Raw genomic sequence first — 25,927 nt, forward strand, 5'->3', positions numbered from 1 at the left:
TCCACTCCTTCCATAAGAAATGACAGCAAAGGTTTTCATACTTGGTTTCCATTTTTATTATTGTTTTTTTTATTCTACCTAAATGCCTCATTCTGCTTCTTGAAATGCAGATCTGCTAGGGCAAATAAGCTCTTGGTAGGTTTTTCAGATTTGGTTTGGCTTTTTTGAGAGTATCCTTTACCTCAACACAGATTTCATTTGCTTGCATTGCAGGTCCAGGAATGGGAAACCTTGTCTCAGGTTCTGTAGCGTATTTGTGACTAATGTGAACGAGCATCTGGATACAGCCCTTGTGTCCTTGGCATTGTGCTCCAGTAGTGCCCAAGCACAGTGATGACAGCAGTCTGAAGCAGGAAGGATTTGGGGTGCTGCAGGGATTTGGTGTGGCATGTTCTCTGAGTGGTGGATGGAGCTTCAGTACCTTCTCTGATGTCACATGTGATTGTGGTGGCAAACAGCTCTCGGATAAGGTTCCCTAAGCTTTTGAAACCTGAGCCTGGTTCTTTGGATTATTCTCTGAAGCTACCCAAAAGCAAACACAAATCTTTTTAATCTTTGGTAATAAGCAATATGATCCAAAATATCACGTGTTAATTCAGTGGCTGCATTTCTTGTTCCTGAAAACTTCCCAAGCCAAGCCTGTGCTCAGAGCATGGTTTTGAGGTACATCAACCAGTTTTAGAACCTACAGCTTAAAACTGTTATGGGGCTGCTCTTCTCAAGTGCAGCAGAATACAAAAACTGATCATATATGAGAATATACAGAATAATATTAGGAAGTGAATAAACTACGTTAAAAATTTTTAATAACTTTTGTAGGACCACAGTCTTTATGATGCCTAAAGCTGTTATTTTCAAAATCTTTTATTGGAGTCTGTTTTTTTAAAATTTTATTTTACATGTCTATCATTTCATGCTGTTTAAGATTTCACAAGTGAATATGCTCTGCTTCTGTGGAAAAAGTTAATAAGCTCCAGATGTGATTTCATTCTCTCCAGAGGTAAATTTAAACCTCGTAATTCCTTACAGGCTTTGAATCAGTCATTCTTCTTTTCTTTTTCTTAATACCTAGCTGATGAATTACAAAAGTAATTCAAACTTTGTTTTCGATGTCTTTTCCTTTTCTGCTGGCAACTGGCAATTCTTTTGCTGTGATGCATATCAAATCACAGCTCACTGAGGCTCCTCACAAACAGGAGTGCAGAACTCTCACATTGCCATGCTCCTTGGGGTTTACACTTTGGGTTGAGAATATGAACTCGTTGAGGACTCTTGATCTGAGAAGCCTTAGAAAATTTTGGTTTTGCAAAAATGAATTCCCACCACCTCTGGCTATTGCTACGAAAGTCATTACTCTATTGCTGCTTTTCATGCCATTTGCACAACCTTTCACAATAATATGCTTTAGAAAATTGTGCAGTGAAAGAGTCTTGACAAAATCAAATTGAAGGCTCAAATAACAAAGGCCGAAATTGTAATGTTCCTACAGCTAATGAAGTGTAATTTACCAAGTCAGTTCAATAATTCGCCTCTAAACTTCAGAGCAAGGTTTTATTCAGCGGCTGTCGAATTTAAGATACCCCAAGCCTCGCAGATAAAGCAAAGACCATGTTTATAGCCCATTTACACTGGGAGCCAAACTGCCAATGTGGAGCTGTGCCAGCCTGGGACAGATGAGAATCTGGCTCCCTACAGAGAGCATCAGATCTGTGTTTTTCACATCTAGTTTTTGACCCTGACATCCGATGCAGTAACCACAAGTGGAGCTGAACTGCTAGCAAGCAACAACATTCCTTTTTATTTTTGTTCCACAGTAGAAACATGTGTCAAGTACAAATAGTGAAGTTCACCTGCTGTTGTAGCAGCCCTCCTCATAGAATTCTAGCAGAGGACAAGATACTGAATGCAATCACACCAAGAACCCCTAGGATTGTAGCACATGGGGCTTTAGTAGTTTGGGAAGGGGCAGAGGATGATGAGGAAGCCAAGCTGGCCACAGCAGGGACACTGTTAAAGCATTTTGTCAGACAAGCAGCAAAACAGCAGTGCCATTGGTGTGGGAGGTGATTACACCCCAGCTGAGATCACCATCAGCTGTTTGGTGTGGGGCCATGCACTAGATCTCAGGGGGAACCAGTCATATCACTTACTGGGTCAATTAAATAGTGTAGGAACACAGCATCCTACCTACATTGCTGCAGTGGCAATGGATGGATTTACCTTCCATGAACTTTACACTTGAGAAACAATTCGTTCTCCACTGTGGGCAAAGTGTAATTAAACAAGAATCTCAGAGGGATGAATCAGCTAAGCCTATTCCTTTCTCCAGCTTTCTGCTTTTTCTTCAACTTTTGTGTCTAATATTTATTTGATTCTTTCAGAGACAGACATTTTAATTGATTAAATATACCCTAGAGGTTGATAATATGTTGCCAACATTTTTAACAATATGTTCCTTAAAAAAAAAAATCATCCATCAGCTTCATGCTTTTCTCAGAGAAGGAGAAAAGAAACCTGTCAATTCTACGTCCTTCATCTTATTCCCCAAAAGATCCATAATTTCTTCTTGTTGCACATCTGGTTTAGTACTTCTTAGTTTGTATTGATTTTTTGTCTGCCTTCAGATGACGGTAGTTAATATTTCCAGAAGTGATGATGGAAGAAACATACCCTGTTCCTTCTGTGGGAAGTGGTTTGGGGACCTTCTCTAATGAGGGCTTCATGAACCTCCAGAGTTTGCCCTGCATTACTGGGGCTGTCTGTGAGAGCAGTGGGCACTGAGGGGCTCTCTGAGTGAGCAGGAGTGTCTCAGTCCTAGACTTGGACACGAGCTGTTAAGAGGTGTGCTAAGTTGGTTCCAGGTCTGGATGGGCAGTCCTGACAGGGACTTTATTCTCCAAAAACTTTTCCCTTGGTGAGTGTGATTCTCATTCACCATTACAGTGCCACACAAGGGACTGCAGTTTTTAGGAGTTAGAGAGAGCCACAAAAAACTGCACTAGTGGACCAAGAGGGAGTCCTGTGAAGCTCAGCAAAGAAAAATGCAGAGAACTGCACCTAGGAGGGAATAAGAACTGTCTGGGGGATGCTGCCTCAGTAACAGGACTGCAGGAGAGGACCTACAAGTCCTTTTGGTGCACAAACTGAACATGAGTCAGCAGTGAAGGGCAACAATAGAATCACAGACCATAAAATCATTTAGGCTGGAAAAGACCCTTTAGATTTTCAAGTCCAGCCATAAAAATAACATTGCCAAGTCTTCCACTAAACCATGTCCATGGTTAAAAAAGAGCACAGATGGAATGTCAAGAGAAGTTCTCCCTAGTCAGCCAAAGACAGGTTATATCTGGAGTCCCATGCCCAGTTTGTTCCCATGGAAGAAAGGCTTTCATTTTCAGAATGAAGGTTATCTAGATAGCAAGGAGGCTGAGGAATAAAATTAAGGATCAAGAGAGCTGGAAAGTGTGACATTATATATCTCAGAGAAGAAAGTAATCAAAGAGGAATCTTATGAATTGTCTATAAATAAGGTGGATCCTCCTCATCCTGGAAGTGTACGGCAGTAGAAGGATTTTCTACTAGGTGTAAAAAACCAAATTTCATGGTAAAGAGGATCAAATATCAGCAAATGTTGCCCAGGGAGTATCCAGTCTTTATCCTTGAAGGTATTCAGAACTTGACAGAACAAATGCTCAAACAGTCTGATCTAACTTTGAAGTTAACCTTGCTTTCAGCAAGGAGATAGGACTTAACAATTTTAATTCTTCCAATCATAATTATTCAATGATTCAATTCAAATCCTATGCTTTTTGAACTCTTTTGATTTTTATCAGACTGCTAGGTAGGTGTTTCTCATGGAAAGTGTTTTTCAACCCATAATTACTCCTGATTTGAAATACTTCAGCTAACTCTTTTATCCAAAAGGAGTGTATGCTCACCTAGAGGGGAAGAGAAGGGATTTGGGTTTTTTACCAAGCCAAAATGATCTTAACCTTGTTTTCAGAAATTAAAGGATAATATATTGTTTTACCTATATTAGGATTTTTTTTCTGTTCTTTCTCAAATGTTCTGTTGTTCTTGTGCTTTCAGGCAAAGCCTATTAGCTTGGCAGGCTGCGTGGCTTTTTGGCAAGGCCTTACTGAGGGAAGTGCTGCACAAAAAGTTTATGTTTAATGAGGATTTGAGTTCAAGTTGGTGAGACTAGGCATGGATGGAAGGGAAGCCTCAGAGTAGAGATTGTGATGAAGATCAGAAAGTGGGGGAAAAGAAGGAAGCAGGACAGTAACAAGTCAGGGGAGGGGACTAGAGAGTGATGTCTGCTTTGTTCTAGTTAGGGCTTGTTTAGTGGTGTGCTCAGAAGCTGATCAGCCTCTGTTTATATTTTGCAAAGGGCAAGACCATGGGGGTAATGAAGTAGCAGGCTGGACTGCACTGATCCATTCAGCCCTGTCCATTACCCTGAAGTTCCCTACTGAGGCTATGTCAATTATCTGAATTTTCCCTATCCTGAAGTTTGAGCTGTGATTTGAGAATTTCAGTACAAAAGTGATGAGCTGCAGCTGAAAAGTATTGGGATTGTGCTCGAAGATACGACGTGGTGTAAATAATCTTGCCTGGGTGGCACCAGTTGGGCACCCCAAACTGATGGATGCTTTTGACATTCATGTGTGTGGCTCAGTCCCCTGTGTAGAAAATGTGGCTGGAAAGGTGGCAATTATCAGTATTGATGGCTATTCTTGCAGTGCTCGTTTATCACTGTTAAGCACCACAGGAAAGGAAGTGAGGAAATTGATAACTCTGTCCTCATGACTCAGTTCCTTAAATACTCTCTACCTTTTCCACTGGAAAAGGCAGCAGTTCCCTCCTGGCCAAAAAAAAAAAAAAAAAAAAAGAAAGAGGAAGGTTGAACATAGTGCTTGTAGAATGCAACTTAATTCTGACATTTCTAAGTATTGACTTCTATAATGTTAATGTATTCTGGTGGGTAATTTTACCTATAAAACTGTGTTCCTATTAGATTGGTCAATATTTTTGTTGTAAGCATTGGCCCTAATGATTCCTCTGAAGCTTCTCAGTCTGCTTGCGTTACTCAGCATTACTGATGTAAAAGGAGAAGTCCAGCTTGTCCTTTGCTTAAAGAAAAGGTAAAATTATCTTTCAGAGGCTGAGTGGACTTTTCTGCTGCATGGGTTTCCAACTGTTCTTTAACCTCACTGATAGTGAATACATATTTCTTCTGAATTTTGGCTCCTGCTTGTGATACTGTTGAAGCCTTTATTTTTAGAGTTGCTATCTTTTCTCCTGCTGCCATATCTGTCTGCTGAGTGTTGCACTCCTGCCAAGTTTCACTTGCTCTAGACACAACATAAACATAATTACATGAAAGAAATGTGAATTTCCTGGGATTCACTGTGAAAAGGGGATTTTGTTTCAAAATAATTTCACTTTAGTACTGTTCCTAGTCTTAATTCTGGCTGTATAAAGCAAGGGTTACCTGTTGTTGATGTATAAAGATTATAGTGTGCTTTAGCTCCTTTCACTGCCTGGAGTTATGAGATGCTACAAGAGAAGAAATAATAAAGTAGCTTTATGTGTATTAATGAAAAAAAATGTTGTTTTCATACTGACATCTGAAAGTGATCACTAAAACTGTGAAATAAATTGTGTGTGAGGGGAAAAAAGATAATACGGGAGAAAAATATTTTATCTTTCTTAAAAAGAAGGTGGTCCTAGTAGTAGATGGTACTAAGGACAGAAAAGATTTTATTCATTGTCCTCTGAGGTCTGTCTTCATCCCAAGTTCATTACTTTTCTGATTATTAAGGCTGTCATGTAAACCACAATGAAAATCTGGCCATGCTTTGAGAAAATAAAATATTTGTGCTTGAAGATGCATTACTTTGATGCTAAGAAAAGAAAAAAAGGAAAAAACCCAGCAAAACAACAACCACAAACAGCTTTGTTTTACTTACATCAGTTCAGAAAATGCCTGGTTTTAGTTAGCTCTGAAGAGTAAAACTTTGAGGTTGAACTTGTGTAATGTTCATTACTTGAACATTGCTTTGATGACTTTTTTTTTTTTTTTAACTTGTGGCAGAGTCAAAGAAACAGAACTGAATTGGTAATTTGGATAAATCCTGGCATCTGATCCAGTGCTGGTGCAGAAGGATGTAGCTGCATATCACAGCTATTATAGCAACAGAGACCCACTGAAAACAATTTTTTTTAGGATCTAGGGTAGATGTTAAGCAAACACATATGTAGCTGATTTAAAAATTAAAAAATAAGAGAGACTCTCATTGAGAGACACAGAAGTACTTGAATATAAAATGTTAATTTTATTCCTGATGCTCTACTGTATGATGTAGGACTGTCTGATATCTGGTGAGACTAAAAAGGGTTTGATTCTCCCTCATCTAGATAGTTTTCTTCAGCTGGGAAATAAAAGTGGTGCCACAAGCAATGATGAAGGGAAGGAACTGCATGATGTAATTGCAAAACAAGGCATGGATGAGCCCTAGTACAGAAGACAAGGCTCTTGGGGAGGCTGCACAGTTCATGGGTGATGTTCTTCTCTAGAACTCTTCAGATTAAAACCAGCTCTAGAGAATAGGCCCCAAACTACTTCCATCCTGAGCTGTGAGCCCAAGAAAATATTATACTACCCTTGACCACATGTGGAGCAGTGTCTTGCAATGATTTGAAGGAAGGAAAAAAAACTCTGTGCCCATCTGTGTGAATCTGTGAATATTGTCAATCTTTCTGCTGGCCTGAATAACTTTCAGGCTAATTTCTGAAGTTCCTGGCAGAGCAGCCCTGGAGCTGTGGGGGCTGTGCCCTACTCTTCTCTTCACTCAGAGGCTGATGGCAGCTCATGCCCTGCCTGTGCTCAGCCTGACATTGTGCCAAAAGGATGCTCTATGTGCCTTCTCTCTGTGGAGGGGGGACAAAAAATAAGTTGGGAAAGTGGGATAGTCTATGTGCTTTGAAAGTTCTCCTCAACAGGGAAGGATTGGTGTGTTAGGATTGATGAAAAGCCAGCTCTTCTGTGTCTGCTCATTGCATGCCAAGATAAGATAAAGTTGTGAAACGGAGCAACCTATTTAAAAATATTCATCATTGTTAGAGAAAAACATGGGCATGAAAGAGGGAAAGACGGGGTTGTGATGTGGGCTGGTCGTGCTCTTGCAGCACCCATTTAAATTCCCATTTATAGTTTCCTAATACACTCATCTCCTTTTTGCCTCAGAGCTATTTTAATTGAATTTGCTTGTTCTGCCTGCCATTTAGCTGCGAGCTGGCCTGGCTAAAGGCAGTTCCAATGCAATAACAAACCGAGCTGTTTCACTAAATTTCCGGCATTAGGAGCAGCTGACCTTCATGTGCTGCACTGGGGGGGTCTGTTGGGTCTGATGCTGAGGGATGCACACAGATTCAACTGCACACCTAACTTGGATGAGAAATTACTGTAATTGCACTAACCGTCCATATTAAACACAGTTGCTGTCTTTTTATGTGCCAGTGTGTTTGTGTCATTTTCAAATATTGTCTGCATTTGAATTGAATTATCAAATGGGCTGAAATAGTAAGTTAGAATTCTTTTGGGATGAGTGTGTATTTTGTAATAATTAGTTCATTGCTGAGCGTAATTTAGCTGTTTCTCTTGAATGTACTCTTTTCATTAATTTAGAAAAAAAGTTATTTGAAAAAATTCTCCACAAATACAACATTGCTGCTCTTCAATAAAATGCAAATAAAGGAATTGAGTCAAAACTGTACAGCTATTAAAATAGTCTTTGTCTAATTTGCAAAACAGAGCAGTCAGACAATGCATTGTTTCTCTGTGACACTATATTTCTGTTGGTTTTGTTGGGCTTGGCCACCCGGCACAGGGCAGGGACAGCCTTTCATCATTAAACTGATGAGTTTTCCTGTCCTTTTCAATGGTGAGGGCTTCACCTACTGAACTGTTGAGATTAGACCTCTTTGTTGCAGGGAGGAGTAGCATGTTTGCTTATGTAAAGCTACTATGGATAGAACAGACTTTATGGTTTTTTTCCACTTGTGCTGTACTCCTGATAGTCAGTTTAAGGCTCTTGTTGAGCGAGTGATATGATTTTCAAACAGGTTTAGAAAGTCTCTGTTGTTTCTCAGTGGCTTGGTTGGAAAAGAATATGTTGAGATAAGGCCTGTCAGTATTGCCTGTGGGTAACCCACGTGCAAACAAGCAGAGAGGAGGCTTATTTGTGTGGTTTATAATGCTGCTGTAATTCCTAGTTTTATAAACAGCCCAACTGTTCAGGCAGAGAAGCCCTCTTGTGAAATCCGATATAATTATTGGCTGCTGCTGCCAGAGAGCAGAGTGTGCGTTAGGAAATGGTATGGAGGAAGCAGGGCTGCTTCTGTCTGACCCCTCCTTTCCTCTCACCAACGTGCTCAGAGTCAGGGCAGCGTTCAAATCTGATTTGAAACCTGTTTGTTTAAGCAAACTGCTAGCCCTGATTATGGTCTGGAAAATTATAGAATCATTAAGATTGGAAAACACATCTAAGACCATTGGGTCCAACCAATGACCCAGCTCTGCCCAATCCACCACTAAACCATGTCCATAAGTCCCACATCCACATGGGGTTTTTTAACACTTACAGGGATGGAGATTCCACAACTTCACTGGACAGCCTGTTCCAGTGCTTGTTATCTTTTTCAGTTGAGAAATTTTTTCTTAATATCCTTCTATTGCTCAGAATAACTTGGGGATACCACTTCATAAAATCACTTACTAGAGAACATAATAGGTGTTAGAACCTATTAGGGGATGCATTCTCAGTGTAATAGTGAACACTTGGAGAAAAAGTCTTGATTTCTTTTTCTCATTATCATAGCAATGATGAGTTTGAATTTCTTCTATGCTAGAAAGTAAATTTTATCAGAGTATAATGAAGACTACAAAAAGTAAGGAAAATTATAGTCTACAGAGGTATAAGAAGCCTGGGTAAAAGCAGGCTTATTGTCAAATAAGACAGACAAATATTGTCTGTCCACTAAGGAATCTGAGACATACAATGCTATTGTTAACTAAAAAATTTTTGAAACTTTTCTTTTGGTTAAGATTTAAGAATTGTCACATGACTCAGCATGATTCATGCCACCTCTCCTTCCTATGTTTAATTTTCTCATTTGAGTAGCTGTTACAATACTCACCTTCCCTTCCATGAGTTTCTTTACTACTCTTTGAAACCATGAGGTTTAAGCAAAGTGGAGATGTAGAGATGTGGGTGGGAGGAAGAAGAGAGAATTGAAATTATCAGAGAGAACTGGTATAGTTTTATTTCCTTAAATATATATATATAAAGAGAACCCAGTGTAGAAGCAAATATAGGAACATTGGAAATTATTGAAAGAGAATATACAATACAGTTGAAAATAACATTATTGCTACATTGCAATGCTTTCAAAATCCTTTCCCTGGTAAAAAATTCAGGTTGGTTTTAGTCTGCTCTACTTGTTAGTATTTTCATCTCATCTATTCCACAGAACCTAGATTTCTCAGGTCAGATTCATTGTTGGTCCTTCATAACAAACCAGGTTGATCATACATCAATAATTAAGACAAAGTCTTCCTGCAGTGTGATCCTGGTATCCTCTGGAGCCATGCTCAGGTACCCAGGTCACTGACAGTGTTCCTCACCTCTCCAGCCCCCCTGAGCTTGAGTGCAGGGGTTCAAATGTGACATCTCTGTGCACGGTTGTTCCCCATATGAAAACCTCTCAAATATTTGCGAATGCCTAAGTGTAGCTATAACGGCTTTCTGTGGGCTAAGTAAATCCTACCCAAAATATTCCTTATTATTTAACTTAGTAATGCTGTCGGCATTTCAAAAATGTCTCTATTCTTCATCACTTTCCTTTTCTCTTGGAAGCAAGCAAAAAAACCTGAACTTTTCCTTACACAGGGCAAGTCCTTTATAGGTTTCAGGTACTGAAAGAGGTAACAAGTGGTTAAGAGCAGTTGCTGTACTCATGGTAGAGAAGCTGAGGGTATTAAGGACTTCAAAGATAAGAAATTAAGATGTAACATGCTACATAATCTTACCATAATGGCTCAGTTTGCATGTACATGATGCATTGTAACTGCTGTTTTATGGCGAGTTTCTCAGATGCTGTAATTGCCTGGTGAACGTTGCGTTGCTGCATTTATCAACTGATGAATTCTATACAAACTTTAGACACATCACATAATGGGATGTCTGGGAAGTTGCAAAGTGAAAATTTTATTTGATAAGCTGAAATAAAATTGATAAATAATAGGGAACATAATTTTAGCTTTAAAGAGGCTTTGAAGAAGTAAATGTATAAAATATCCACATTGATGATGCAGCTTTTGCAACAGACCTTGTAATTCACATGCATTTCAAGACCACAGTCAATTACAGAAAAACAAAACTTTGCTTTGCTTTACTGTGTAAATTCATCATTGGTGAGTTTAACTTCACAAGTCCTTACCTTAATCATTATAGCTGACATAGGTCAGAGTATTTGATTTCATGGGTGTTGTGGAGTATAGAAAACTTATTTCTCTCAAAGGCTAGACCTTTTGTCATGTTATTCCAAGAACTGCTCATTAAAAGTTTAAAGTTATTATTATTGTTGTTCTTATCATTATTATTTGCTGCTCATTAAAAACAGGGAAGAGGAAAACAAACCAAAAACCTACCAGTGAGGAATTCACTGATGACATGAGAACACTTTCTTTTTGAAGATGATTTCAGAGTACTGTACAAAAATGATCTTGCTCTCTGAAGGGGTTTGGCACTCTTGCACCCTAAGAAATGCATCACCACAATTGTGGTGGGTACTCAAGGCCGAGTTCTCCAAGAATAAGTCACTCTATCTCCTGCCTTTTTGTCTGGGTGGAACATGAGAACAAGAGCTCATGTTTCATCATTCCTCTGTATAATCACTTTCAGGTTCCTTCAAAGCGTGGCAGAATCCCCCACAAAGGAAAATAAAGCAAGACTTTGTATTGCTTAATGCAAAGCAGAGGGTGGCTGGCGCAGGGGGAGACACGGCGGCTCTGTGCCACGAGACACTGCCACAGCATCTTTGCTGAGCATTCCAATCCATCCTGTGCAGTGCTGTGACAAATAGAGACAAGCAGTGCTGGTGGTGAAGCCATGGTGGTCTAGGATGGATGGTCCAGAGGAGCAAAGCTTGCCTCTCTCTCTAGGGGACAGGTTTTGTTTGGGTGTGAGCCCTAGTGGGCATGGATCCTGTTTGATTAATCGCAGTGTGTGTGGTGACAGACAATCAGCGTGAGCAGTGCTGCCTGTCAGCTCACACACTGCCAGGGCATATGCTCCTGCCTGCCATGCAGAATGATCCAGAGGGGTACTCATAGCACTGAGCTTGCTGGGGCAAGCATGGAGTGTAGAGGAGTAGGAGCAGTCATAAAACCTTATGAACGCAGCCTTTCCCATATTTCATTTTCATCTTTCCAATTTTTCTCCCCAAAATGTGAAAAGAAGATATGAGAGCAACTCATTGAAGTCATCTGAACCCTCTGAAGGCTGTTTTATGAGTTCATTTATCTGGCTTACTTGTGTTTCTTTGTAACTTCTTTCTTCTGCTGTTCTTCTCTTATTTTCGTCTATAAAAATAACGCTTAGCCTATAGATTAGCTGCTGTACAAAGAGCAGTAAAAAGGCTCAAACCTCCAGGAATGGACTTAATAGCAAGGTCAGAATTGGAGGAGTTTGGGACATTTAATTCCAAACTAATTGAGTTATAGAATTTTCTTGCAATTGTAAAGGCAACAACTGTGCACTACATATTGTGTAAATGTAATACTTGGTGTCAATGTCACTGTGTTTTTCCTTTGAGAAAATATTTGTAGGTTTCATTATGTCTTACACTTCTCTCTTGCCAGGAGAAAACAGTGTCTTAAACTGAAAATACTCCTTTTCCAGCCTTATTGCCCTTGACTGGCGCCTCAAGCATCAGCAAGGTCTGGTAACTTGGTTGAGAAGGGACTGTTCATGGTGCATGGTAACAGGTGCAATGGCAATTGCAAATTTGTCCTTAGCAGATGGGTCAGGATACCCCAGTGCAGAGTGATGCAACCCATCACCATGGTGCCATCAGGGTAGGGTGGGCAAATTGGCAAACTGAGGACCAGCCCTGTGTGTAAGCCCTGACACTACTGACATGATTTTGTCTTGAAACATATTCCAGTCCCACTTTTTCTGTTTGTTACTTTGTTTTGAGAGAAGAGCTACACTAAAACCCTGGAAAGTGGGAGTGCTAGGCTACTCTGGTGTGTTAAAGAGGGCCTTGGAAATAATTTGACTAAAGTTTGAGCAAAATTAGTTCAAATGTAGAAGACTGTAGCCTGGAACTCTTTGGTTCACAGGCCCTTTGTAAATACATTATTTTATAGTCATGCATTTGAAACCACTGATGTGCTTGACTTTTACTGTCACCAGTGGTTCTGTGTCAGCCCTCAGGTACACTGAAGGGATGCTTGCTAATTCCTGGATTTGGGTAAGGAATGGAAAGGCAGTGTGTGCTTTGTGTAGTTTTGCCCAGGAAATAGATTTTTCAACCTGACTATTTGTTCAGATTTTAATTTAGAAACCTTAGAAACTTCTGCACACTAATTGTTTGCCTTTTCTTTTTCTTGAATGTGATGACAGGACAGGAATTACGACATTTACTTTTCTACCAAAAACAAATTGTGCACCCAAAAATTAATTTTCTGGGAAAGCAGCAGAGCATCTTTTCTTCTAAATGCAGGTTCCTTATGTAAGCTTGTGCATTCCTATCAGCCTATTTTTCCAAGTAACTTTTTTAAAGCAGGCGAGCTGGCCTGATGCTTAAGGCATCGAGGACGTTGCCTGGCAACTTTGGGCTGTGCGTGCGTTTCTGTGGGAGCAGCTGGACAGATGTTTGCACACAGGCTGACTGGGAGCAGAGCCTGGTGGTGACCAAGTAAACCCAGTCCTAAAATTATTGTTTCAAGGGATGTGTGATAAATTAAACATTTGCACTGTGAGAGGCTGTTCATGATACTCGTTATTTGAAATGTGTAAAAAGCTTTTCAGAAGGTGAGAGGCTGAGATGCCTTCCTGGCTATTTTTTGGTGCCTAGGGGATAGACACATACCATTTGTTATTTGGGTGAGTGAAATTTGTTTAGTTTAAAGCTGTGAGTTGAAGATGATGGTTTGTTATGGTGTTGCCTTTCCCCCCCCCCAGTTGTACCAGTGTCATTTTCATGCTATTAAGAGGATTTACCCTTCGGAGATCCCAAGGCAGATATCACAGGGGTGTTTTGCAGGTCTGTGTCAAGTTAGCAATTGGCTGCATTTCAGTTAGAAAGAAGACAGTGGAGTGTGACCCTCTGCTACTTTCTGTTCTGATATACAATTTGCTGGGTGCACACAAGGCATCTAACTTTAAGGTATGCCACTATATTTGCTGAGGAAAAACCACAAAAACTCTGCATCAGTGAGTTACTTCTGATTTTTTCCCCATGAGTACTGATAGTGAGAGTGACTTGCAGGGGGAGTAAGCTGTTGAAGCAGAAGGAAGGGATGAATGTCTCTTCACTACCTTCATTTTAACTGGCAGTGTCCCATGAATTGAATGTGAGATTTAAACTGTAATCTGGATCAGATGATGTTTTAATGCATTTTGAAAGCGTCTGAGCAGCTATGAATGTCAGGTGGAGGAGCTCCTGGCTATGTGCAGAGGCTGTTTGCTGGTGCTGGGCCAGCCCCTGTGAACCCCACTCAGGTGGGGGCTGAAAGATAGGGCTATAATTTTGATCAGTTGCTCACATAAGTAAAGGCTGATGCCCAACATCATCATCTGATGCCAGCGCAAGCTGGCATAGCTCCTGACAGAGGCAGTGGTGTGATACTGCTGTCATTCTCACTGCTCATGTCACACCACACCACCCACTCCTCAGTCTCGTATTGATGAGCTCTCACAGGAAATCACAGTGAGAAATTGATCAGATTTATTGTTTCTCCTCTATTTTCAGTTCTAACTTGAGTTTGCCTGCTTCTTCCCACAGACTTAATAAATACTTGTAGTGGCTTAGTGAAAGGGGCAGGAGATGGAGGTGGGAAGGAGCAACTGAGAAATTGTGGGATTAATAAAGAGGTTTCTCCTGTTGGTATTGCAGATGTCTAACTGGGAGGATGTGGCAAACTGGGCCAGGGACAGGCTGTGAGGAACAAGGGTGACATCTGGCTTGGTGGGCTTGGAGCCACCGGGCACAGCCCCAGGTCCTTGTTTTGTGAAGAGCAGCCACTTCTGCTGTAAAGTTTTGTGCAAGGAAAGATATAAGAGCAAGATGAGGCAGCATACTGGGAACAACTGTGCACTTTTCTAATTAGAGACAGAGAAATTACAGTGCATAAATTGGGGTTTTGCTTGTTGTTGTTGTTTTCTTCAAAAAGTATATTTGATAGATAAGAAACACCAGCCTTTCTCCTTTCTGAGAGTTTACTTATTGTTGTCCAATCTGGGTTTTTCTACTCTTCTGTCACTCTGGGAGATTAAAAATGGAGAGGGATAGCTCAACAGGAAAGATAGTGAACCTTAAGTTCTAATTTAGACATGCCAGGCCAGAAATGTTTCAATTGTAAGGAATCTTTGAGCCTAAAGGAGTCCTTCAACCATTGAAGAAAGCAACCTGGGACATCTTAGCCTATAAGACAACACAGATAAAGGATAAATGTGTTCTGTTTTGAGCAGGCCTTCTTATGCTTTCCCAATAACATTTTAGTATGATGATAAACATAAACATCCATTGTATTTTAAACAAGAACCTACTACTGCTTCCCTTAATTGCTTTTAACCTTAATTAGGATGAGAGCTGAACTGTGTTGGGCGCTATGCAAACACTCATTAAAGTGCCTTCCCTCCCTGGTAAATCTTGCAGCTAACGAAGACAAATTATATGAAAGCAGTTGGGGGCTATGCCTATTAACCTGGCCACTGCAAGCCATTTTATTATAGATGTCATGAGGAAGAGACATCTTCCTCATGGGATTTGTAGAAGGCAGTTATGATTCAGGATGGCATGTCTATTTCTGATAGTAGTCCATAAATATGAGAATTGATTCTTCTTTAACTCAGTGAGACTCTAGCTTATGCTTATGTAAACTTCACCTTAAATCTTTCTCTGAATTAGATGAAAAGACACAGAAGAGCTAAAAATAGTTTTATGACTAAAATGCAAGACCGGGTTTAATGGTATGGCAAAGAATGAAGGAAGCAACCTAGTAAAGGAAAATAGTCTGTGTTGACCTCCATAGAGATGGTTGCCATCTGGGAAGTTTGTGGTCCTAGAGTTGCTACTGAAAAATGAAAGTTGTCCTCCCCTCCCTTATCGTTGGGCTTCAGGAACACTAATGAAATGAAAATAAATTTGTACTGACTGTATATTGTGCTGTTGGTTTCCTGTAGTCAGCGCGTATTAAATCAAACTACAGTTAAACCTTATTAATGACTATGAATAAACAAACTAAATCAAAAATTAAAACCTTAACTGTGATTCAAAGCTTCAGTTTATTATTCTCTCTGAAAGATAACCCTCGTATGTTTTGGTCATAGCCTCAGGTACATCCCAAAGCATCACATTTATGTATCCATAAAATGTGACTACCTTTGGTTCATAATGGGGGCTGGAGAACTGCAGCAGGAGGTAATCCTTGATAATCCAGTTAATGCTTTCAGTCAGAAAGTGGCCACAGATATGAAAGTGGCAAAGGGCAGTGCTGAATTAATTGCAGTAAATCTTCTACGGGCAGGATTTCAGTTGCACAGCGCTGGGGCCAAATTTACTTATTGTTCCTACAGTAGTCTTAAAATGGAGTGGATTTGGTAGTGACTGGCACAGAGTAACAGACAACAGACCAAATAAATCTCTTCTCTGAGGTCAGTAAACCAGCGTCAAGAATGAATCTAACCTGCTGTGTCACTGAGTTCTGTTTAAGGATAGCTCATCTACAGGTTTACTACTGACATATTTGAAGGCAATGGTAATATTGGCCAATTAGTGGGCATGATGTTTGCAGCGAGTGAAGACAGAAATAGAAAATTTGGTTTGGTTTCTAAATCTTACCTTCATCTGTTCACAGTGATCATTCTTAATTATGAGAATTTTGTTTCATTGCCATGCAGAAAGTTAAGCTGCATGAGTCATGGACAGAATGGTTTGCTTTTAATAAATGGAAGTGGATAAGGTAATAATAATAAAAAAAAAAAAAAGAATAAAAAAATCAGTTTGACTCCAAACCCATCTGCCCGTCTAGACAGATAGTGCCAAGCTCCTGTCTGCTAAGAAGTATCTTCTTAATAATGCTGTATTAATGCTAGTACTTTTATAGTACTTGCCATTTCTCAAAGTGCTGTGCCCAGCTAATTCATCTTTGGCTGGACTTGAGACGGCTTTTTGCTGAGTTTGATAGCATTTTTGTGTCTTGCTTTTCTGTTATGTGCTATTTTGAATGCCATGTCCAATCAATTAGGGAATCACAAGAATGTTTTAGGCATCAGTTCCCAGAGCTGGGCAATAATCCTTGTCCCTGTTCTTCCAGGGTTGCCTATTCATCTTTTCCTGGCAGAGACCATGTGTCTCCCCATTCCTCTCCCCTATAAAAAAAAAGTCCTTGTAGTGGCCAAATGCTTTGCACAGGCCTGTTTTCCTTACCACTGTTTTCCTCTGAGTGGAACCCCATGGGGAAGGGGGGTGTGGGTGTGTGCGTTGGCACCTTTTCCTTCCCCACCTCTAATTTACCTGCTTCATGTTTGCTGTTATTCTTCCGTGGCTTTTTCTTCCTCCCTTTGAAGGGCTTTCCCAAGCATAGTTGCAAGTGTTCACCAAAGCTGAGAAACTGGAAGGGCAAAAGGGGGGTATGGGTAGAGAATGGAAGGCAGAACTTTCCTCCTCTTTTACCCCCTTCCCCAGCTGTGGGTGATTCTCCTGAGCAACTCTGACTCTTGCTCATACAGTTGGGTCATGCCATGTCAATACAAAAAATGGAGAAAATGTGGGGAAGATATATGGTATGAGGGGAAGGAAAATGAAGAGATGCCTCTTTTAAGGGCTGAGGTGGAAGATGTTTGGGAAATCCCTGGCCAATAGGTATCGTGCTAATAGAGAGAGGGGGAGAATGGGCCAGACTGGGTATGAGAAGAGGAAAGGGGATGGTGTAACAGGAGCTGGGAGAGGTGTTCTGCAGTCACTGAAATGGAGGGGAGATGGTGTGGGGGTGCTGGCACCCAGGGAGCTCATGTCTAGAGCAGCAGGGTGCGGGGGGTTCAAAGGCGGTGTGTTCAGAGCAAGTGCCCCCACATGCATGGCATCCCACATGCATCCCACCCAACCTGGTGGTTTTTAAATAAGCAGAATGTAGGAGTTAAAGACTCCTCCAGGGCAGGCAGCAAGGGCTGTGTGACTTGCTGCCAGCAGGGCCTTATGTGGAGGTGAGAAGGGACTGCCTTGGGCTGCACCAAGCCTGATGTGTTGGGAGTTGAGATGAATGGAACTCAAATGGAACCATTTACTCCTGACATCAAGGTCTGAAGCACCACCTCCAGAAAGAAAAGAAAGTAGCAAAAATAAAAATATTGTCCCATAGAAGGCAGGAGATCAGTCTCTTCTCGTGCTACCTGGACCTGTCGTCTGGTGTCTTCCTTTTCTGTAAATGGACACTGTGTTAATTCCAGTGAAGTGCAGAGGGATTTTTCACATTTCCCACCTCTGTAAGAAGAGTATGGATTCAGGCTTGCTATAAATTAGTGAAAAAAAAAAAATTAAAAAAATTAAAATGCTGATTCATGGAAACCTAAACTTCCTTGGAGCTTCCTTCTGACAAAAGTCATGACAAGTGGGGCAACAAACCCACTTTGAAATTAGAAATTAACATTTGAAAATGAAAAAAAAATACTGTGTTGAGAGCTCTGAAACTTAAGCCCATATTGGTAGCCTAGAGGTACCAGCTGCCTTTAATCTGTTGCAAAGATTTCTTGTTTGGAGGAGCAGCCTGTTAATACCACTTGATGCTTTGAGGTTAAGTCAATGTGCTGGAAGCCTTCTAGAGCCTCAGATGAAAGATGCCATTATGTATGCAGAATATCCACAAAAGGGATCACAGAGAATAGTGTAACTGTGGGGCAAATCTGCCTGCAGTGCTGCTCAAGGACGACATGGGTGGCTGGGGAGCACTAATAAATCCTGTGATGTGTCTGCATAAAAGTGATGTCAACACCTTCCTCTCTAATGGGCAGTGCAAGAGCTGCCAAAGATTGAGCTGGTAAATTCTTGCTGTTTTTTCACAAATATTTCTCGAGTCTCCTAGTTTGCTTTAGAGGCTCAATTTGATTCAGAGCAAGTCAGTCCTTTTCTTACTTTCCTCTTGTTTTGTTTTGGTTTTTTTTCAAATCAAACCTTGTTAACTCTAATGTACGTCTTAGCTGTCAAGACCGTTCCTGTGTGATTTGTGATGGCTTCCAGAGCTCCTGGTGGAAAAGAGTATACAGGTCTTGTTATTTCAACTGTGTGACCAGAGGTATGCCCTCCCTTAGTTGATGGCATGCATTTTCCTTTTGAGTTCTCTTTCCTTCTCAGGCACATTACAGTGTGCCAGGCACTCTTGCATAGCAGGTGAAGAGGGCGGTGTATGGCTGGCTACGATTCCATGTGAAATACAGAACAGCACAGTTTTGCAGATCTGAGAAATGGTATGCTTCTGCCTACTGTCAAAACCTCCTTCTCTTCTTAAATCCCCCAGAGATGCTGCTAATTAAAAGAGCTGTTCCCTGCCCCTCCCTCTCCCCTTGATTCATGTCAGAGCCCTGAGTATGATTTGGATCCCATAAGTTTTGGGAACTCTGTAAGTGCCCTATCTAAAGAGAGAATATGCCTCATTTATCCACTTTGCTGTACTAGGATTGAAGGTGCAGCATCACCTGTCACTCTTCTGCAGCCAAGCCATCACTGCCCTTCCTGTGGTCAATTCTTCCTCGAGAAAAGAGCAAGCTCAGCTGCTTCTTGTCCCCCAGAGAAGCAAATGAGCAGTGCCTCTGAGCATGGTGATGCAGCAGTCTCAAACCCAACAGCCACTCCTGTGTGTGTAGAAGGGAGAAGTCAGTTTTGTGCTCTAAGAGGAGATATGTATTTACCACGGTTGGAATGGTGCAAGTCAGATTAATCCCCTCCCAAACTGCTTTTGTATGTACTACAAATTTTTTGATGCTTTCTGACATGTGGCATGTTGTGGTCTGTACTGGAGTACAAACTTGACTGTACTGAAGTACAAACTTCAAAGTCATCTTTGGTTTTACATTATCCCTTTTGGATCAGGAGCTGATGTGCAACAGGACTTATGTATTTAATTTTTTTTTTTACATTTTGGCAGTCTTGAGGGAAATACGGTTCATATTTTAAGAACATGTAGTTTGTCACTGAAAATTAAAATTGAAAAGGCCCCCCATCAAAACCCCCACATGTTACTCAAAGCGAGACCTTGCCAGCTCACAGCTTGCTGCTTTTAAGTTGACAGGGGTTTGCCTGGAACTGCTGCAGCTATACTCATCTCCCTAAATACACGGATTCATTTAGCTGAGCCAAAAACCGGCCGAATCCCTCCGGACGCAGGTGGGGATGCCTGTGCTGGCGGGGTGGCTCTATGCCGTGCCCGGGGGTTATGCAGCCTGCGGTGGCCCGGGGAGTAGGGCAGGCTGCCTCCACAAACCTGCTGGCTTCCAGCTTTTGCCGCTCTCCCCTGCGTACAGTTCTTTTTTTTTTTTTTTTCCTTTTTTTTTTTTTTTTTTTTTTCCCCTTTCCTTTTTCCCTCCCTCTCGCCGGAGGAGCCTCGGCAGCCCTGATTTGCTGGGGAGCGGCGGAGGCTCGCTCTGGGCAGAGCCGGGCTGCGCTGCCGCTGCTGACGCGTGGCCGCCGCGCCGGGAGCAGCCCCGCGCCCGCCGCCGCCGCGCTCCGCTCCGCGCCCGAGGAAGCTCCGCGCCGCTCCGCCTGCGGTGCGCTCCCGCCGCGGGGAGCCCAGGGTATGCCCGGGGGGCCGGGGCACGTCGCATCTCCCCCTTTTTGTAATAGATACGCATTTATTTATATACGTGCGTGTGTGTATATATAGACATGTATATATAAATATATATGTGTATATATATCTACATCATTCTTAGGAGCCATTTTTAAGTTGGGGGGCGGCGTGTGCGTGCGGCCAGGCTGCCTGGGGGAGCGGGGCAGGCAGCGAGCGGTGTCCCCGCAGAGCGGGGAGGGCGGCGGGGGCTCTGCGGGGACACACACAGGCTCGGCTGCTCCCGCCGCAGCTCTGCCGGGCGGTGGGAGGGCGAGCGCAATTTCAATTTTTTTAGGACGATACGCATTTCTGTGGGAAACTTCTGTAGGCGGCGGAGGGGGGCGGGCGAGGCGTGTGGCGTGGTGGGGCGCACCCCGAGCCCCCCATGGGCCGTGCCCCGCTCACCTGGGGGACGCCACACCTGGGCGGTGCGGGGGCCCGGCTGCGCTACTCGCCATGGGGGGGTTACCCCGTATCCCCCCGCCCCGGGCCGTGGCTTCTGCAATGCGGTGGGTGTGGTTATGCACGGAGCACATCGCAGCCCCGGACCGCTGCAGTGGCAGCACCGCGCCGGCCCCCGCCTGGCCGGCAGCGAGGGGCCCCGCCGGGCCGGGCCGGGCTGCTCCGCTCCGCCCCGCGCTGGAGCCATCGCGCCTCCCTGCCCCAGGTGCTCGGGAGCGCGGCTCGGACGCTGGAACCCCTCACTGTTCCCCATCCCTCCTCCTGGCCCCGCGGAGCGCGGCGTGGAAGTGTCGGTGCTCGGCCAGGTGTGTGGGGAGAGGGGAATGGAGAAGCCGCGGGTGCGACCAGCGCGGGGGCTGAGCGGGTCCGTCGGTGCTCCCGCATCCTGGGTGCGGCCCCGCGCCCTTGGGCTGCCACAGAGGGACCGGGGCGGGTCGGCGGAAAAGGATTTTTTGTCTTTTTCGGTTGTCCCATTTTTCATTCAAAGGCGAAACTTCATCACATATAGCGAGAAGCTTAAAAACTTGCACTCCTGTGGAAATCGCAAGAGCAAATCATCCCTGTCTGGCCTTGTGCTCCCTTGATTTAATTTCTCTTGGGGCTGTGCTGGAGGAGGAAAGCGCTGGGTCAAGGCGGTTGTTACTCTCACCGCGGTTCTCCGGCGTGTGCCCCTGTTTGAGGCAGAAACTGTTTTCCTCCACTGAACATGCACGTTGCTTCGAAGTTGAAGGGAAACTACTTACAATGTTTTTCTGTCAAAATGATTGCAAGTCAAAGGCCCGGTTGCCAGAAAAAAAAAAAAAAAAAAGGAAAAAAGCTCCGAGTTAGGTGTGTCCTGTGCATATCTGTTCTTTTATAGCTTGGTGAGCTGTGATACCTTTTTGTTTAACTTTTGGTGCTGTCAGCAATTATCTCTGTCCATAGAAAACTGAAAGGTTTGTTATAAAGAAAGCATTATTAAATCCCATTAAAAATAAGAATATAAGCAAACTACATAAGGCTTGGACCAGTAAAGGTCAGATGCAGTTGAATATGTATACTTTTTCTCTAATTCTATGCAGAAGAGTCGTTTCAGAGAGTATTAAAAGGTCAAGATGATCATGCTGCATCACTGATGTTGTTAAATTCACTGCTCTTGCTGCAAATCTGAGTGTGTACCTGCATAATAGAGTATAGGCAAATACTGCTATGCTGGTCTCCTTGGGTTGGAAAGTTTCAGCTCTAGCGTGAGGATGGGAGCTGCATGGCAATCAGGGGAGGAGAGACTGAGAGCTTGAGAGCACTGCATTGGGGTAAGAGCTGCTGGAACTTTATTCCTTGTGGCACTGCATGAATGCAAAGGCTCCTTGAGCTGCTGGCAGGCTGTAGACCTGCTTGCTGCAGCAGGGAACACGAAACACATCGGGGAACATTAAAAATACACTGGCTCTATTTTATCAGAGCAGCTCAGCCCCGGCCTCTCCCCTCTCTAATTGCCTGCAGTCGCCTCCCTCTGTTAGTGGTGCAGCTGATGGCCTTTTCTCCCCAAAGGCTTCCCCATAGGAGGAGGAGCTGCTCGGATGCGCATCAGGAGCTCATCCCCTGGGAGCCCGCTGCTGCGGTGGGCAGGTTCAGCCTTGAGGAGGAGCCGCGGGGGGGGGGGGGGCGCAGGGTGTGGCACCCATCCCCATCCTCCCCATCCATCCCCATCCTCCCCATCCTCCCCCTGCGCCTCTGCCTTGGCGGCTCCTCGCTGGGCAGGGCTGTGCCTGGCTGCTGGAGAGCTGCACCAAAACTGGAGAGCGCTGGTTTGGGTCGGGGCTCTGCTCTCTCTTCCCAGAAGCAGCGAGTGAAGGTGAAGCTGCAACTTACGTAATTTTTCATTTAATCAGGATGAATTTTTTTTCTTGTCCGTAGTGGAAATCTGCTGAATATTTAGTCTTTAATGAGAAATCATTGTTATTCAGAGATTTTTCTTTGAAATCCGGGAAGGGGTAGGTGATAGTAGATTTGTCCCACAGCAGTGTGGTCCCACCTATGTTTGTTATGTTTGTTGTTTGATGCATGGTTGTGAGTTTCATGGGGGTTATGCATGGTTGTTTTCCTAAAATATGTGAAATGTCACTTTTTTTGTATTTCAGGCATGATTATGAGTTAACAGAAAGTTCTTGAAATGTGTTAAATGTGTTATTCATGGTGGGTGACATTCAGACTCTTTTTCATGGAAATCTCATGTACCAGTAAATGACTGCTTGTTGTCTGAGGGAAAACATCAAACCATTTATAAGTGGCCATAAAAGACTTCTTGTCTCTCATGAGATGAAGCATCAGCTTTACTTCTTGGGCTACGGCATTTTCAACACAAAAGTGTGAAACTATGTGACTTTGTCACATATACAAAATACATCCTTGGCTGAGAATGTGTGTGTGTGTTCAGTGCATGTTTAATATAAGTTGGGCTTTGAAAACAAAGGGTCAGTCTATGCAGGGAGGGCTGTTGTGAGTCTGCAGGATTGTGATTTCTCAATGTAGCATGGCCCTAGGATTTTGTGTTTTAGCATCTTACTTATCACATTTTTACAGCAAATGTGTTATGACTGCAGTGTTTGAATGTTCAAAGTGTTTTGTTCAAACAAAATTTCTCTCTAATCAAGTGAGTATAAATGCATGCATATAACTGAAAAATATGATTGCTGTCAACTAAGCTGAAAATTAGACTGAAAAAGTGTTTATTCTGTATGATGGATTGTTTCTATTTTGTATAAAAATTGTAGAGTATAAAAGTGTTACCCAGAACTAAACTTAAATAAGCATCACTAAGCAGTTTGAGTGAGTAGCATAAAGGAAATATTTAAAAGAGATGAACCACTGGAAGAATGATAGATTAGCTAGCTTTTATAGCATGTTTCTCTAAATTTTCAATCTCCAGTGTTAGCCATTTTTAATGGCTGGGGAATGGTTCGAGTCTAAATGAGTATATGGACACATAGCACTGCCTCTCTCAATAGCTGGCTTGAAACACCCAAAGAGAAAGCCTTGTTTTCTTTGGGAAGATCTCCATTTCTTAAAGGGAACAGCCCAGGTAGTGGAGAAAAGGAGCATAAGCACTTTCCCTGGCTTTGGTAAGAGAAAACCTACAGGCCCTTTGCTCCCTGCCCTGCCACTCTCAATCGCTGTCACCATCACCATCAGTGCAGAGGAAGCTTGGGAGCATCGCTGAGGACTGAGTAGCTCTGGAAAAGCAGAAATGGGTCAGTATTTGGGACAACTGAGTTAATCTGAGACAGTGTGCTGTATAGACAGCAGAATCCATATCTCCTGCACCCTTCCTGAGTAATTGATATAATGCAATTTGAGTAATTGTCAGCTTTTTGTCTCTGGAGAAAAATGAAATCTTTAAATTTTACTTTGTCTTTGTATCAGCAGAGCTGGCTGTTCTTGTATAAAGTGGGTAAAAGCAAAAAGGAAATTATAATCTATTAAATCATGAATCTATTTGCATCCTATGGGATGCAGTACATGAAAGAGTATTACATAAATGAAAGTTTAAAAAGTACACAGAAAAAAAAAAAAAAAAGGGGGGGGGTGGGCTTTTCTACATAGACCTCGTCAATTTTTACCCTTTCCTTTATAGATCTTGGAAATACTTTGTGTGCCACAGACAGAGACTCCTTTTCAGTGGTTTCACTATCTATCAAAACTGATCTGTTGCAAGCTGAGAAACAAAAGAAGTACTGAAATCTGCATAAGGATCACCCACCAGATGTTTGATCCCACTGAGAAAGTCTTTCAGTTTAAAGGGTTAAAGAAGAAAAGAAGAATGTGGAAACTGGGGACTCAGAGCATGTGTTGGGGATAAAGGGCTAGAATAAATGGAAAGCATATGTGAAAATAAAAAAATATTCAGAAAGGGTAGGGGAATGTGAAGACAAAAAAAGCAGGATACAATTTTGAATACCTGTTCATGTGCGGGTATTTGTAAGAAACAGATGTTTATTGGCAAATGGGTCAGGGGCAAGCAGTCACAGCTTTGCTCTATTAGGTGAGACTTGGGAGAAGAAAGCTCCTGTGTGGGATAGAGAATGGTTGATGGTTCTGATTTAGGGCTATGTTAAATTTGGGACTATAAAGGTGTAGCATGTGCTCATTGCCTGGCTTTTACTGCAGCCCTTTTCCCAAAACAGGACTTGTTTTTTTGTTCCCAGATGGGCTGCAGGTAGCAAGTGAGTGAATAATTTGAGGTGGCAACAGCTGACCCTGGCAGGCTTTTGTTGGGAGCCGTGTTGATGAACAGTGGGATGTTCATGGGATAGAAGCAGGGAAAACACCTGGCCCTGGCCCTCGCCCAGATCAGGCTAGGGCAAGCTGCACACTTAGGCCTGTGGTTTTCTTCTGCTCTGTAGTCGTGTCCTGCTCCTCCAGTCAGGCTCTTGCCTATTGCTCCCCCGGCTTGTCTGTTTTCCCTGGCTGCAATCACTGGCTGAGTCCCCCTGTCTTTGGGCTCCTTGGTGGAATCCCTAATGGACCCCTATCCTCTGACACTCTCCATTTTTCCCATCACCCAAGAAAGTGGCCAAGTACTTGGCCACTAGCTTGCTTCTCCTCCTCCTCATTTGGGATTATTCCTTCATATTTCTCGTCCTCAGAGCTTCCCCCTTTGCAGCAGCTCAGTCGCAGCACTCTCCACCTCCCTGGAGGAGGTGAGTAAATCCCGGGAGACAGCCACATGCTGGAGTGCACCAGCAGCCCTTTCTTTCCCTGGTGGCAGGAGCTGACACCACATCCAGGGAACTTGACACTGCTGGTAGCAATGGAGCAGGGGGACTCCTTGGTGGTGGAGGTTATTTTGTTTAGTCTTTATGGATCTGAGGGCAATTATGTGTAACACCTCCAGTTCCCAAGGAGGTACTGGCTGCAAATAAAATCTAGTTTAATAAGCCAGGAAATGTAAACAGGCTGTGAAGAACAGAAGAAGAAGAAGAAAAAAAAAAAAACCAAAAAAACACACCAGCTCTTCCAGACCTAGGAAACATATGTTTATACTAACTGAGAGACCTGTTCTTGCACCCTGACTCATGTTGGGGAGTATCCTAGTCCGCCAATCTTCCCACGGAAATCAGTAAGCCTGGCTGTGAAGCAAGGCTCAGTTTGGTTTAGGTGGAGGTACCAAAATCTGACCCAGCCAAATTGTAGCTTAGGTCAGGAAGCTGAAATCTTGCTAAGGACACTGGAAATTATTACTTCACCAGGTGCTCTGTATTTATCACTCTTTTCTTTCTATTAAATTACTGCTGTTGCAGAGCAACTGTTGGGGCAGATGGAGCTTAGCCCCTCTGCTCCCAGCACGATGTGATTCCTGAAGGTGCCCCACAG

At 42.9% G+C, this 25,927-nt stretch overlaps 1 protein-coding gene across 22 annotated transcripts in view; it reads left to right on the top strand.

Annotated features, from left to right (window-relative positions):
* The window catches only part of EPB41L3 (erythrocyte membrane protein band 4.1 like 3), a 141,552-nt gene that overhangs the window by 25,859 nt on the left and 89,766 nt on the right, over positions 1-25,927 (top strand). For 21 of the 22 annotated variants that reach the window (XM_058810869.1, XM_058810927.1, XM_058810883.1 and 18 more), the window contains exon 1: positions 20,008-20,078. The exons of the other annotated variant lie outside the window; for it this stretch is intronic. The gene's annotated coding sequence lies outside the window, so the exon portion shown is untranslated. Of the gene's footprint in view, positions 1-20,007; positions 20,079-25,927 lie in introns of those variants that run through there. 22 annotated transcript variants of the gene reach the window in all.

The sequence above is a fragment of the Ammospiza caudacuta genome, chromosome 1 (assembly GCF_027887145.1).
Source record: "Ammospiza caudacuta isolate bAmmCau1 chromosome 1, bAmmCau1.pri, whole genome shotgun sequence".
NCBI lineage: Eukaryota > Metazoa > Chordata > Aves > Passeriformes > Passerellidae > Ammospiza > Ammospiza caudacuta.